General features: G+C 32.6%; 1 protein-coding gene across 4 annotated transcripts in view; it reads right to left on the bottom strand.

Moving 5' to 3' along the window:
• LOC105496640 (protocadherin related 15) overlaps window positions 1-14854 on the bottom strand; it is a 1825405-nt gene that overhangs the window by 1727813 nt on the left and 82738 nt on the right. Inside the window, exon 2 of one of the 4 annotated variants that reach the window (XM_071069552.1) lies at window positions 6287-6467. The exons of the other annotated variants lie outside the window; for them this stretch is intronic. The gene's annotated coding sequence lies outside the window, so the exon portion shown is untranslated. The remainder of the gene's footprint in view (window positions 1-6286; window positions 6468-14854) is intronic. 4 annotated transcript variants of the gene reach the window in all.

Consider the following 14854-nt stretch of genomic DNA (forward strand, 5'->3'; position numbering starts at 1 on the left):
GATCTACTCTCTCAGCAAATTTCAAGTATGCAATACAGTATTACTAATTATAGTCACCATGCTGTATATTAGACTCCCCAGAATTTATTTGATTACGACTGAAAGTTTGGAATCTCTGACTAACTCCCAGCCCCTGGCAACAACCATTCTACTCTCTGCTTATGTGATGTTGTTTTTAGATTTCACATAGAAGTGAGATCATATGGTATTTGTCTTTCTTTACCTGGCTTAGTTCACTTAGCACAATGCCATTTAGATTTATCCATGCTGGTACAAATGGCAAGATTTTCTTCTGTTTTTGACTAAATAATATGCATTGAATATACAGATGCTCCTCAATTTATGATACGGTTGTGCCCCATTAAACTCATCATAAATCGAAAGTATTTTAAAGTCAGAAATGCATTTAATACTGGCAGCACAGCAAACGGTCTTCAACTTAGAATAGTTCACATTATGATTTTTTTTTTAATTTTACGATGGTGCAAAAGCAATATTCAGTAGAAACTATCAATTCATTATAAGTCATAGGAGGCCTGGAAGTTATAATGGGTCATATCCAGATAAACTCATCCTAAAGTCAAAAATTCTTAAGTCAAACCATTGTATCTACCAAATACTTTCTATTTATCTGTCGACAGACACTGATTGTTTTCGTATCTTGACTACAGTGAATAACGCTGCAATGAACATGGGAGTGAAGATATCTTGTAGAGATGCAGATTTTATTTACATTGGATATAGAGATGCTCCTCAATCTACAATGGTGATACATCACAATAAACCTATGGTAAGCTGAAAATATTGTAAGTCAAAACTGCATTTAATACACCTATCCTACTGAACATCATAGTGTAGAATAGCTTACCTTAAATGCACTTAGAACACTTACATTAGCATGGATGGTTGGGAGCTGGAGTTCATTGCTACTACCCAGCATCATGAGAGAGTACCGTGTGGCATGTTGCTAGCTAGGAAAATGTCAAAATTCAAAATTTGAACTATAGTCTCTACTGAATGCATATTGAATTCACATCATTGTAAAGTTACAAAATCATAAGTTGAACCATCGTAAGTCTGACCAATCTGTATCTCTAGAAATAGAATTGCTGGATCATGTGGTACTTCTATTTTTAATTTTTTTAGGAACTTCCATACTGTTTTCCACAGCAGCTATGCCAATTTATATTTTATCCAATAATGCTTAAGAATTCTCTTCTCTACAAACCCTTGCAAACATTTGTTATATATTGTCGTTTTGATAATAGTCATTCTGACAGATGTGATATCTCACTGTGGTTTTAATTTGCATTTCCTTGATGAATAGAGATGGTGAACACATTTTTATTTGTTCTATAGGTCCATTTTTTCTATAGTGTTATTCAAATCTGCTATTTCCTTATTGATTTTCTGTCTGGATGATCTATACATTGATGAAAGTGGGTCACTGAAATTCCATACTGTTAGTGTACGCTGTCTATTTCTCCTTTCAGTTATGTTAATATTTGCTTTATATATTTTATTGCTCCAACGTTGAGTGCATATATATTTAAAATTATATTCTCTTATGACTGGCCTCTTTATCATTACGTAATAATCTCTTTTGTCTCTTGTGACAGATTTGACTAAAAATCTCTTTAGTCTTATATAAGTATAGCCATGACTGCTCTATTTAGTTTACCATTTCCATAAAATAACATTGTTAATCCCTTCACTTTCAACCTATGTGTGTCCTCAAACCAAAGTGAGTCTTCCATAGGCAGAATACTATTGGATGTTTTCAAATTAACTTATCCACTATTTCTTTTGATTGGAAAATTTAATTCTTTTTTGCTGAATTATGGCTAGGTAAAGATTTATGATTACCATTTTGTTAATTGTTTTTTGACTGATTTGTAGTTTATTTGTTATTTTCTTTCTCCTCTGTTGTCTTAATTGTGATTTGATGATTTTTTTGTAGTGGCATATTTTGATTGCATTCTAATTAACTTTTGTGTGTCTACTTGAGAATTTTTATTTGTGATTACCATGAGATTTACATAAAACATAGTTATTACAGTCTATTTTAAACTGATAACAACTTCAACTTTGTCTTTGACAGTTTTAATGTGTTATGCCTCAGAGTAATCTTTTTTGGGTTGATTCTTTTATGGGATCCATTAGCTTCATGAATCTGAACATTCATATTCCTCCTAAGATTAGGAAATTTCGCAGCAATTATTTTTTAAATAAACTTTCTGCCACTTTCTCTCCCTCTCCTCCATCTAGAACTTCCACAAGGAGTTTATTCACTAGCTTGTTGGTGTTTCATAGGTGACATATATTTTCTTCATTTGTTTCTTTCATTTTTCTATTTGTTCATCTAAGTAGCAAATTTCTTTTTTAAAGTTTTTAAATTTAAAAAGCTATTAATATATTTATGTATAAACCATAATTGTAGAAGTTCTGGAATACAATGTGATGTTTTGATAAGTGTATATAATACTGCATTCTTAAATCAAGTTAATTAACACATCCCTCACCTTGCTTACCTATCATTTTTTATGAAAATACATCTGAAATTTACTATCTTTGTTACTTTGGAATATATAATGCATTATAGATATTTCACGGGGCAATAGATATCAACACCAATTCTTTCAGTCTATCTGAAACTTTGTACTCTTTGATTAACAACTTGTTTCCTTTTTTTTGCAACCCCCTACCCCCAGCTTCTGGTAACCATGATTTAATCTCTAGTTCCATGAGTTCAATCTTACTAAATTCCATATAGAAGGCAAATCATAACAATGCTAATCAAGGTAGAAAAGTTGATTAACATTGCTTAAGGCCAACATCTATATACTAGTCTCTATTGTAGTATCACATTCTCAATTGCACTTTTTCCCTACAATAATGTTTTGAGGACAGTAATGTCATCTCTTATCATAAACAAATAAAATTTAAACCTGGATGTAGAATCAAAGCCTACACTCTCATCACTATACCCTGAACCCATTAAACTATCCCAGTTCTACAGTCTCAGGCCAACGTACTCTTAATTATTCTTCTATGCTGCCACCTACCCCAAAACACTGCTGAAAAGTGGCATACATATAAAAACTTTTTTTTAGTAGCATTTCTAAAAATAACTACCTTGCAATTCAAGGCTACTTTCTTATTCTTTATTACCGAGAAACTGAAATTGGTTAAAGAACCTCCTGACTAAATATTTAGTACTGAAGAAAAAGTATATGGAGTAAGTAATTCAGAAATATCGGTTTACTTTGTGGGCACTATTCTTCTGGCCAAAGGTTTTTGAGATCAGAAGAGATTTGGTACAAAATGAAAGGAGAGACAAGGGATGGTTATATTTAAGTAAATAGCTCCTTCCTCTGTAATCCCATAGTGCCACACTTCCAATGCAGTGGCCGCCAGTTTCATGTAACTAATAAGCCCTTGAAATGTGGGTATAAGAATTGGAAAGTCTTCGTATGTAAAAGAATGTAAAATATCTCATTAATGGTATTAATTACAATTTTACATTGAAATGATATTTTGGATATTTGACTTATGTTCTTAAATGTATTTCACCTATTTAATTTTACCTTTAAGAAACCACTAACAATTTTAAAATTGCATATGTATCTTGCAATAGATTTCTCTTGGTCGGTAATTTCATACTGCTTTACCCATATCACTTGTAAATATCCATCTTATTGTAGGATGATATATTGCTTGCATTTGTTTCTGATACCTCAGAAAGCAGTGAGGTATTGCAGTCATTGTCCATAGCTTATTTACTATTCCCAAAGCACAGCTGTATGACTAGCACACAGTGGACATTCAATAAATGCTCTTGAAGTGGTTTTTGATTAGCTTCACTTTTAAAATAACAAAATAAATATAAACATCCATTAAGGCAATTAGTTAACTTGCATGAAAACATTTTCTAATACAGCTTTAAATTGTTATTTTTAAACAAATGAAACTGATATTTTACATGTAATTATCGACTTCCATTAAGTAGTAATTTTATGTCAAATGTCTCCACCTTTGCTGGATTATGTATATGTCCTCCCATTGCCACTCTACTACATTCCATTGCTTTAAAATTATATTGATAAAATGACCTAGATTTAGAAAAATCATTCACCCAGAGAAGAATGCATCACAGAACTCTGAAATGTAGAGTAGGTTGATCTTAGCACACTGTTTAGAATAAAACAAAAAGGTATAGACAAGAGTAACAGATTTGGATTTTGGTATTGTGAATTTTTGTTACAAAAATAAAATTACAATTCATATTGAACATTATAAATATCTCAGAATTTAGAAAGACAAATGGCTTTTACAGAACTTTTTTTTATTAAAAACCCTGTGATAACCATCTGAACTATAAACAATATGTGAAGACACATTTCGTTCCCTAGGTAAGATATTCTCATCATAATTTTTATAATAGGGAAAGTCTCTAGATAGATAAATAATCTGAGAATTAGCATTTATTCAAGGTTGAGGCTTGTATATATTAAACACTTTAAATTGTTCACTTCTCATATAAATCATGTTATCAAAATATTCATTGCAATATTCTTCAATTTTTAAAGTATTTTGGCTTATAAGGAAGTATCTTTTGGCTTACATGTATTTCTTGTTGTAAGTTGAAAGACTTTTTTATTTATGACATATTAAACAATTTCAAACCCTATCTAAACTTCCAAAACCCAAAGATATATTATCTTTGCAATTTGGCAGACAATATAATTTTTCCTGAACTGAAATACATTTAGGAATATAGCATGTTCTTTTAAAGTATTTTCATGTTATGGAATCAAAGTAACTCCTAAATCTGTCTTCATAATTTGACTACTCATAACTGCAGAATTAAGGTGAAATCAATAATGTGGTGGCAGCAAGTAGCACAGAAGATCAGAGAGAAGCAAACTGAAACTGACACCTTCAACATTTGTGTGATTGACAGCATTCTGCAAAATAGCTGATCATCCTGACAAGACTCTATTTCATGAAAATGAGTCATTAGATTGAGAGCTGTCAGGATCAATAAATGTGCATTTTAAATTTATAGTTAACCTAATTTCATATGCAATTTGTTTAAAATTATTTCCTTCTCAGATATTCAGTATCCCTCACTTAATTGTGTTACTAAGTTATAATGAATGACTAAGGACTGGAATAGGTTTTTTGCTACTAATAGACAAGACGGTGGTTGTATCTGACTAATAAATTAGCTATTAAACTTTCTAAGCATTGACTTCTAATAGATAGTCAACATAACTCTATTTTTTCACTTAATATAGTAAAAATTATCATTATTCTGAAGTTTAAGACACATTCATCTGTGTATGTCCAATACCTAGAAAACAGGATATACTTGATAAATCTTGTGGATTTAGTGGATGGCAAAATTCACAATATTCTTAACATTTTTAGCCAAATACTTGTACAGTAATTTATTTTTTATTTGTTATTTAAGGTTCAACTAGCCCCAGAATGTAATTAATATTTCCCTCTGCTTCCTTAATATCTGGCAAGGCTTCCTTTTAATATTTTTTTCTTTAGCACAGCACCTTATTGTGAGACTCCTTCTACCATACAAAATCACTGTTATACAAGAGTGCTTTCCATCAAGCAGTGTTTTCTCATTCTCTACTCAAATGCATCTTTGCACCACTCTGCTATTGATTTGGGGTCTTTGACAGACTATCACACTCAAACAACACAATCAGGTTTATAATTTAAACTTGTGACTGTATCGTTAAAACTTCTCAGTAAATATTTTCAAACTTGCCATTTCCTAATTAAAGATTCATAGGGGAACACTTGTGGAATTCAAAGGAATGGACTTTAAACTTCTCAAATTAGGTATTAGGTCACAAAAGCCATATCATTCATATGAATTAGACATTGCTAAAATTCTTCTATTGTTACTGCTAGGTTATATTTATAGGCAACGTCATGAAGTGGAAGTACAAATCTGTATCAGTTATCTATACCTGCCTAATTGTTTTTATTATGTATAAAGAAGAGCTACTGCCCCTGACAAGTATTGGTTAAATTAGTATAAATGTGATCAGTCTATTTGCACTTCAGTTGAATTAAAGGAGCTAGGTGGGAATTTTTTCCTACCTAGTTAAAATTTGCAGCAGCAAGCAAATAAAGAGAGAATGGGTTAATTTTATAGGTGACACTGCCTCTGGTGCATGTGTATACTAGTTTCCTATGACTGCCATAAACAAGTACAACAGATTAAGTAGCTTACAAAAAGAGAAACATATTGTCTTACAGTTCTGGTGGCTAGAAATCCAAGATCAAGATGTCAGCCAGAATGGTTCCTTCTGAAGGCTACAAGGAAGAATTTGCTCATGCCTCTTGCCTACATCCTGGTGGGTCACTGGTGATCTTGTAGATCGAGCTTCATCTTCATATAGCATTCCTCCTATGGAGTGTCTATGTCCAAAGTACTCCTTTTTAAAAAAATAAAAACTCCACTTATGTAGATTAGGGTGGATTTACTACAGGATGACTTCATCTTAAGGAATTACATCAGTAACTATTTCCAAATATGGTTATATTCTGAGGCTCTAGGTGTAAGAACTTCAATGTATAATATTATAAGGGACACAGTTTAACTAATAATAATATGAAAGTATGAACATATCTCAATTTTATTTTCTTTCTTATTAAGTCAAACTTAATATCAAATTTAATATTAAATCAAAAAAGAGAAGGAGAATAAAAACAAAACAAAAATTTGACTTTCATGTATGACTTAAATTTAATGGTTTGGCACCCTAAAATTCCTGTCTTCAGCTGTTGTGAATGTATTTTTTTAAAGTGCATCCAATATTAAAAAATAAATAAAATATTTGATATTTCAAAAATAGGTATTTTTTTTCTTCTGACAACAATGAGGTAGCTAATATGCTTCTTTATAAAACCAAGATACACTTCTGAGTGCTTAACAGGTGCCAAGAAAAGTTAATAGCATTTTTTGTGGACAGAAGAGAAAGCAAACTACGCTGATATTGGTCTCAACTAGCTGCTACCTGAGTGCTTTAGATTTTTAATTTTATTTTTAAATTTTCTTAGACAAGGTCTCACTCTGTTGCCCAAGCAGCAGGGCAGTGACATAAGTGTGGCTTACTGTAGACTCAACCTCCTGGGCTCAAGTGATCCTCCCATCTTAGCCTCTGGAGTGGCTGGGACTACAGGCATGTGCCATCACACTCAGCTAATTTTTTATCTTATTTTTTGTAGAGATGAAGTCCTGCTATGTTGCTCAGGCTGGACTTGAATTCCAGTCCTCAATAAATCCTCCTGCCTTAACCTTCCAAAGTGCTGGGATTATAGGCATAAGCCACTGCTCCTGGGCAGCAATTTTAAAAATATATTAAATTACAGTTTATTTACAAATCCATGTGAGAGCCACAAGATGCATTTTCTTTTTTATCACTTTTCTTTTAGGATCATATGTATAGGTATTAGGATTGATCTTACAACTTCTCCTGTTCTTTACTAATATTGACATAAATTCTGCCTTTAGTGATTATAAATATATATATGTGTATACATACATGTGCATGTGTATATATATATTTCATTACCACAAATACATATATGTTTTTCACAGTCCCTAAAAGTATGCCAGAATTATAGTTTCATGCATAAAAATAAAGAGATTTGAGCTTTCAATCATGGATGTGCTGCGTTAATGCTCCTCAAAGTATTTACTTACAAGATTAGTAGGAATGAGTGAATCAACTCTAAAACTGACAAAGAAATGTTATCCATCAAAAAGTGGGCAAAGGATATGAACAGACATTTCTCAAAAGAAGACATTCATACAGCCAACAGACACATGAAAAAATGCTCATCATCACTGGCCATCAGAGAAATGCAAATCAAAACCACAATGAGATACCATCTCACACCAGTTAGAATGGCGATCATTAAAAAGTCAGGAAACAACAGGTGCTGGAGACGATGTGGAGAAATAGGAACACTTTTACACTGTTGGTGGGATTGTAAACTAGTTCAACCATTATGGAAAACAGTATGGCGATTCCTCAAGGATCTAGAACTAGATGTACCATATGACCCAGCCATCCCAATACTGGGTATATACCCAAAGGATTATAAATCATGCTGCTCTAAAGACACATGCACACGTATGTTTATTGCGGCACTATTCACAATAGCAAAGACTTGGAATCAACCCAAATGTCCATCAGTGACAGACTGGATTAAGAAAATGTGGCACATATACACCATGGAATACTATGCAGCCATAAAAAAGGATGAGTTTGTGTCCTTTGTAGGGACATGGATGCAGCTGGAAACCATCATTCTTAGCAAACTATCACAAGAACAGAAAACCAAACACCGCATGTTCTCACTCATAGGTGGGAACTGAACAATGAGATCACTTGGACTCGGGAAGGGGAACATCACACACCAGGGCCTATCATGGGGAGGGGGGAGGGGGGAGGGATTGCATTGGGAGTTATACCTGATGTAAATGACGAGTTGATGGGTGCTGACGAGTTGATGGGTGCAGCACACCAACATGGCACAAGTATACATATGTAACAAACCTGCATGTTATGCACATGTACCCTAGAACTTAAAGTATAATAATAATAATAAAATTTAAAAAATAAATTTAAAAAAATCAATTATCTGAGTGCAATAGGAGTATAACAAGTGAAGTCACCTTTATTAAAATGAGCATTGTCTCATTACTTTTCATCTCTTTCAATCCAATATGCCTTAACTATTTGTATGTAATAATGACATACTTTTAAGTTCTTTCTTATAATAAGGAGTCTAATTCAATTTTTTAAATGTTTAACTGTTGTCGGCTTTTGAGCAGAACCCCTGTATGTGCTGGGAATTCAGAGTATGTGCAAGAACCCTCATCCCTATACAATCCCCTAACCATCATTTTTATTAAGCCAATCTTCTTTCTTATCCATCTCAAGTTAATTTTGAGCTCAATTGGAAGTCCTCTCCCCAAAAAGCTTCACATATGAATTAAAAAAAAATCATATCTTCTTGAATATGTGAATGTGGCACCATTACTCTGACATCTAAACCAAATCTTTCCCTCTTGTGTACATGACCTGAGCCAAATCTTGAGTGAGGATCTATTCTGATTCTGTAGAATGACTACAGTTTTGCTTTTCACAGCTATGTTCTTTAAATTATTAAGCATCTTTGGGTGAATACCTATTCTTTTTTACACTATTATAAATCAGGATGTTTAACCAATAAAAATTAACAACTTAAGTCCCTGAATTATAGAATAAAGTTTAGAGAAGTGGGAAAATGTTCCCCATGATAAATATAAACATAATTTATTTTCTTTGGTTTATTTTTGTCTTTTGGGGGCCTGACCATCACATAAATTTCTTTGTGGCCTATCTCTGGAAAATTAATTATTTTAAGCTATCCAAATATATTTAATTAAATTCTATGCATAGTAGAAGACACAAGATTCTTTTAAAACTAATTATACATAAAATTATTGTAGGTCTGGCAGTGGAGCTGATGGCTCTTATAGCTTTCAATGGTTTATGTACAGTTATTTTCAACTATACATTCAGTGATGCCATGCTGGTAACTTGTTATCAGTTGAAGTGGAAGTATTTGCACCATCACAATTGTCAAAGTCTACAAATTAGGGTTGCTTTTGTTTGTTTGTTTGCTTTAGCACAGTTGTATTTTACAAATAGCAATACAGGTGAATGATTTTATTTTGGCTTCAACAGTAATGTCTGTCTACTAGTTACTAACTGGAGTGTTTTAGCTATTTTTAAATTTATTGAATTACAATTTGCTCACAAATCTGCATAAAAAATGTAGTGACAAATTTCCCTTCAGTAGATTAATTTGATTAATTCAGTAGATTATCTTCCTCATTGCTACCTTTAAAACCTACTGGTACAAAAGCAGGAAAAAAGTAGACTGAGGACACATTATAATCAATTGTTATCTATCTGATATCAAATCAGCTTGAATTCATTATCTAGGCAACAGTTTTCTTCAAACTTGTTTTTCCTCATAAAAATAGGTAATCTTTTACATAAATGGCTCTTACTAATGGCTATTAAAATAGACTAAAGAGCTATTTACCAATGTGTGAATACCATCTTGAAAAATACACAAGAATCTCTGGAAGCAGAACCCCAAGATATTTTAATTAGAAACCAATTCTGAAAGCCACATATATTTTTTTATGGGCAATATGAAAATATCCTTCATTTCTTACAACTCAAAGCTGACCTTCTGAATATCCCTCATTAAGAACATCTTTCCTTGATAAGAAAGGAGAGCCACACCTGTGGCAGTGACTAAAATTATTGAAATGTGCAGGAATCATTTCCGGCGAGTAATTGAATAACAGATGTTGTAGCCAAATTGCCAGATCATTCTCACATTCATGTAAATGAGACACTACTAAGCACAAAGAATTATTTTGCAACATATAACATCACTAGATTAATCTTATGTGTGTTAATAGAGCAAGTGATACCATGTCATGAAGTGGTTATATAGAGACCTGTGTAAGAGATTCCTTAAAACAATTAGCATATTGAAAGAAAAATGATTATATCGAGAAAGCAGAAGTAACAGAAAAATTCTTGGAGATTTCATTGAATATGAAGAAGTGAATAAATAGATTTTTTTAATCAAAGGTCTGCTCTTTGTAAGTAATTCTGTTTTGAAAACGTAATGAATAAAATACCTAAATTATGAATATTAGTTGTACATAGCTAATTATAATTTTCGAATATTTATCATAAAGATATAAAAAGAGAATCAATAAAGCAAATACTACATTACTCAAGAACTACCTAATGCACAGGACACAGCTTAATGGTACACAATAATTTCTTAAATTTCTCATATTGGCAAACAGTCTCTTGAAGGATTAAGGCAGCTGCTCATGTTGACTAAACTAGTAAGAGGCATAACCAGATTTAAACCTTTTTCCTCTAAACATCTTAGTGCTTGGTGAAACTTGTTTCACAATCTTTTCTGCTTTATTTTCCATAATTAAGGGTAGCTATATTCAGTCGCTTCATTAATTCCAACCTCATGCAGTTTATTTATTTAACAAACATTTTCTGAGTGACTTCTATGTGCTGTGATAGGTGCAATGGATTCAAAAGTGAATAAAACAAAATAGTTTTGCTCAAGTCGAAGTTAGAAACTAGTAATTTAAAGAAGCTATTATTCTAGTATTTTAAGACTTCCTAAAATCAAACATAATTAAGAAAAAAGTATAAACCCAGATACATTGGATGAAGCAGCTTTGTGTTCGGCTGCCTCTGAAGCCAGTGGGCAGTTCTAGTAGTGTAGGAGGTGGCAGTTTATGCTATAGTTTTTGATAGGTTGGTGTGAAGGTGGGAACAGGTGTCTGGCGGAGAATTCCTGCACATCAGGCTGTATACATTTCTGCCAGCAGGGTAAAATATCCTTAATAAACCTCCTTCACAGAATCCATGACAAAAATAATATAAACTGGAATTCCCATGAAGGGAATTATGTCTAGTTTATAATCTTACTGTCATGATTCAACTCATGATTGATCATGAGGCTTCAGGAAGACAGAACTGACCACCATTTTGTAACTCTGACATTTCTTTACAGTTTCTCAGGACATTAAGATGACCAATTCCTACACATCTCCTTCTTTGTCAGTCACTGACCAAATGAACTCCTGAAAAGTAAATTTTCAGAAAGTAAAAACATCCCTCAAATTACTAATAGCCATTTATGACAGATGCACACCCAACATCCTACTGAATGGGCAAAAGCTGAAAGCATTGCCCTTGAAAAATAGCACAAGGTAAGGATGCCCTCTCTTACACTCCTATTTAGCATAGTATTGGAATTCCTGCCCAGAGCAATCAGACAAGTGAAAGAAATAAAAGGCATCCAAATAGGAAGTTCTCTTCTGAAGTCAAACTCTACCTTTACTGGTGATATTATTGTGTATCTAGAAAACTCTAAGGATTTCACCAAAATCTTACTAGAACTAATAAAAAATTTTAGTAAGGTTTCAGGATACAAATATAAGTAGAAAAATCAGTAACATTTCTATACACCAGTAATGTCCAGGCTGAGTCAAATCAAGAACACAGTCTCATTTACAATAGTCACAAATAAAATGAAATACTTAAGAATACAGCTAACCAAGAAGGTGAAAGATCTCTATAAGGAGAACTACAAAACACTGATGAAAGAAATCAAAGATGACACAAATGATTGGAAAAACATTCCATGCTCATTGAATAGAAAAATAAGTATCATTAAAATGATCACACTGTCCAAAGCACTTTACAGACTCAACACTATTTCTATCAAACTACCAACTTAATTCTTCACAGAACTAGAAAAAAAATTATTCTAAGATCCATACTGAACCAAAAAAAGAGCATGAATAGTCAAAGCAATTCTAAGCAAATAGAACAAAGCTGGAGGCACCACACTATCCAACTTCAAACAATACCATAAGGCTGTAGTAATCAAAAAAGCATAGTATTGCTACAAAAACAGACACATAGACCAGTGGAACCGAATAGAAAACTTAGAAACAAAGCCTCACAATTAAAACCACCTAATTTTTAGCAAGGTTGACCAAAGCAAGCAATGGGGAATGGACTCCCTATTCAATAATTGCTGCTGAGGTAACTGGCTAGCCATATATAGAAGGATAAAACTGAATCCTTACTTTTCTCCATATACAAAAATTAACTCAAAATGGATTAAAGATTTAAAGACATCGAATTATAAAAATCCTAGAAGCAAATCTAGGAAATATCCTTCTCAACATCAATTTTGGCAAATAATTTTTGGCCATGTCTCTAAAAGCAATTGCAACAAAAATGAAAATTGATGAGTGGGACCTAATTAAACTGAAGAATTTCTTCAGAGCAAAGGAAACTATCATAGAGTAAACAGACAACCTGAAGAATGGGAGAAGATATTCACATGCTAGACACCTGACAAAGGCCTAATATCCAGAATGTATAGGGAGCCAAAACAAATCAAGAAGCAAAAACAAATAACACCGTTAAAACATGGAAAAAGTACATGAATAGACACTTCTCAAAAGAAAACATGCAGGTGACCATCAAACGTGAAAAAATACCCATCATCACTAATCATCAGAGAAATGCAAATCAAAACCACAATGAGCTATCATCTCACACCAGTCAGAATGGCTACTATGAAAAAGTAAAGAAGCAACAGATCCTGGCAATGTTGCAGAGAAAATGAAACATTTATACACTGTTGGTGAGAATGTAAATTAGTTCAGCCACTGTGGTAAGCAGGTATTTCTCAAAGAACTTAAAAACAGAGCTGCATTAGACCCATCAATCCCAATACTGAGTATATACTCAAAGGAAAATAAATAATTATACCAAAAAAATACATGCACTTGTATATTCATCACTACGCTATTCACAATAACAAAACTATGAAATCAAGCTAGGTGTCCATCAACAATGGGTTGGATAAAGAAAATGTGTTACATATACACCATGGAATACTACATAGCCATAAAAATGAATAAAATCATGTCCTTCACAGCCACATGGATGGAGCTGGAGGCCATAATCCTAAGTAAATTAACACAGAAACAGAAAATGCATATTCTCATTTATAAGTGGGAGCTAAACATTGAGCATGCATGGACATAAACATGGGAAAAACAGATGCTGCAGACTAGTAGATAGACGAGGGGGGAAAGCGTGGGTTGAAAAACTACCTATTGGGTACTCTGCTCACTACCTATATGTAATATACCCGTGTAATAAATCTGCACGTTTATCTCCTGTATCTAAAATAGAAGTTTAATTTTGAAAAAAAGAAAAATCATTGTAATGCACACACAGAAAATACATGTGTTAAATATTTATATGATCAATATTGATAGAATTGGTAAGGTCGTAAAGAAGATTCCAGGAACATTTGAGGAACTGTAAATTTATAGAATTAAAAAAAATGTGAGAATAAGATCACTAGATTAGATAGAGAATAGAATAAGCCTGTACCAGGCAACAAAATCATAATCTTTGGAGTCAACTTTTCTTTTTCATTTCATCAGTTTTATTATTTGTAAAGTCTACACTTGGTGCACCAAAGTGAAAAAAGACAACTCCAACGTACAAGACAATATGACACTATATTTACAGATGCTAAAGAAATTCAGAGAAAGGGAGACATTTTATGGGTTAAAATGGAGTCAACATTTCTTCTGGAAGAAATATGCAAGTTAACATTTAACTTCGCACCTTCTAGGAAATAATCAATTAGAAGAAGGCAAAGCAAAAGCAGATATATTGTCCTAGAGAATTAAATAATCCTTAGTAAGACTATTAAAATATGCCCAGAGACACAACGAAAGAACATTTTATACTCTTTTTTGCCTTATTTTAAAAGCTTGGATAATCTTTCTTAACACTTCATGCCAAATTAATATCTGTTTCCACTCTATTTAGGGATACACCTAAATGTTAACTGTCATCTTTGAAAAGAGATGATATTAAAATTAATCAGACCATACATTATATATCATTTACATCTTGCTTAAAATATTAAAAAAGAATGCAGTCAAATATTGGAAATCCTAGCATTTAAAAAAATGTATATTTTCAGTTATTCCTCTCTTCTGATGCAGTTAGATAAACTGAAAGTAACTATGAGTTCATCGACATTTACACAGCATCTATACTGAAAAAGCTGTATCACATTGCAATTGATTACTAGGTTTCACCAGTCTTTTCCAAGGTAATTTTAAGATGCCTAAAGGACATACTTATTTCATATTCAAGAAATA

Source organism: Macaca nemestrina, chromosome 9, assembly GCF_043159975.1.
Source record: "Macaca nemestrina isolate mMacNem1 chromosome 9, mMacNem.hap1, whole genome shotgun sequence".
Classification (NCBI taxonomy): domain Eukaryota; kingdom Metazoa; phylum Chordata; class Mammalia; order Primates; family Cercopithecidae; genus Macaca; species Macaca nemestrina.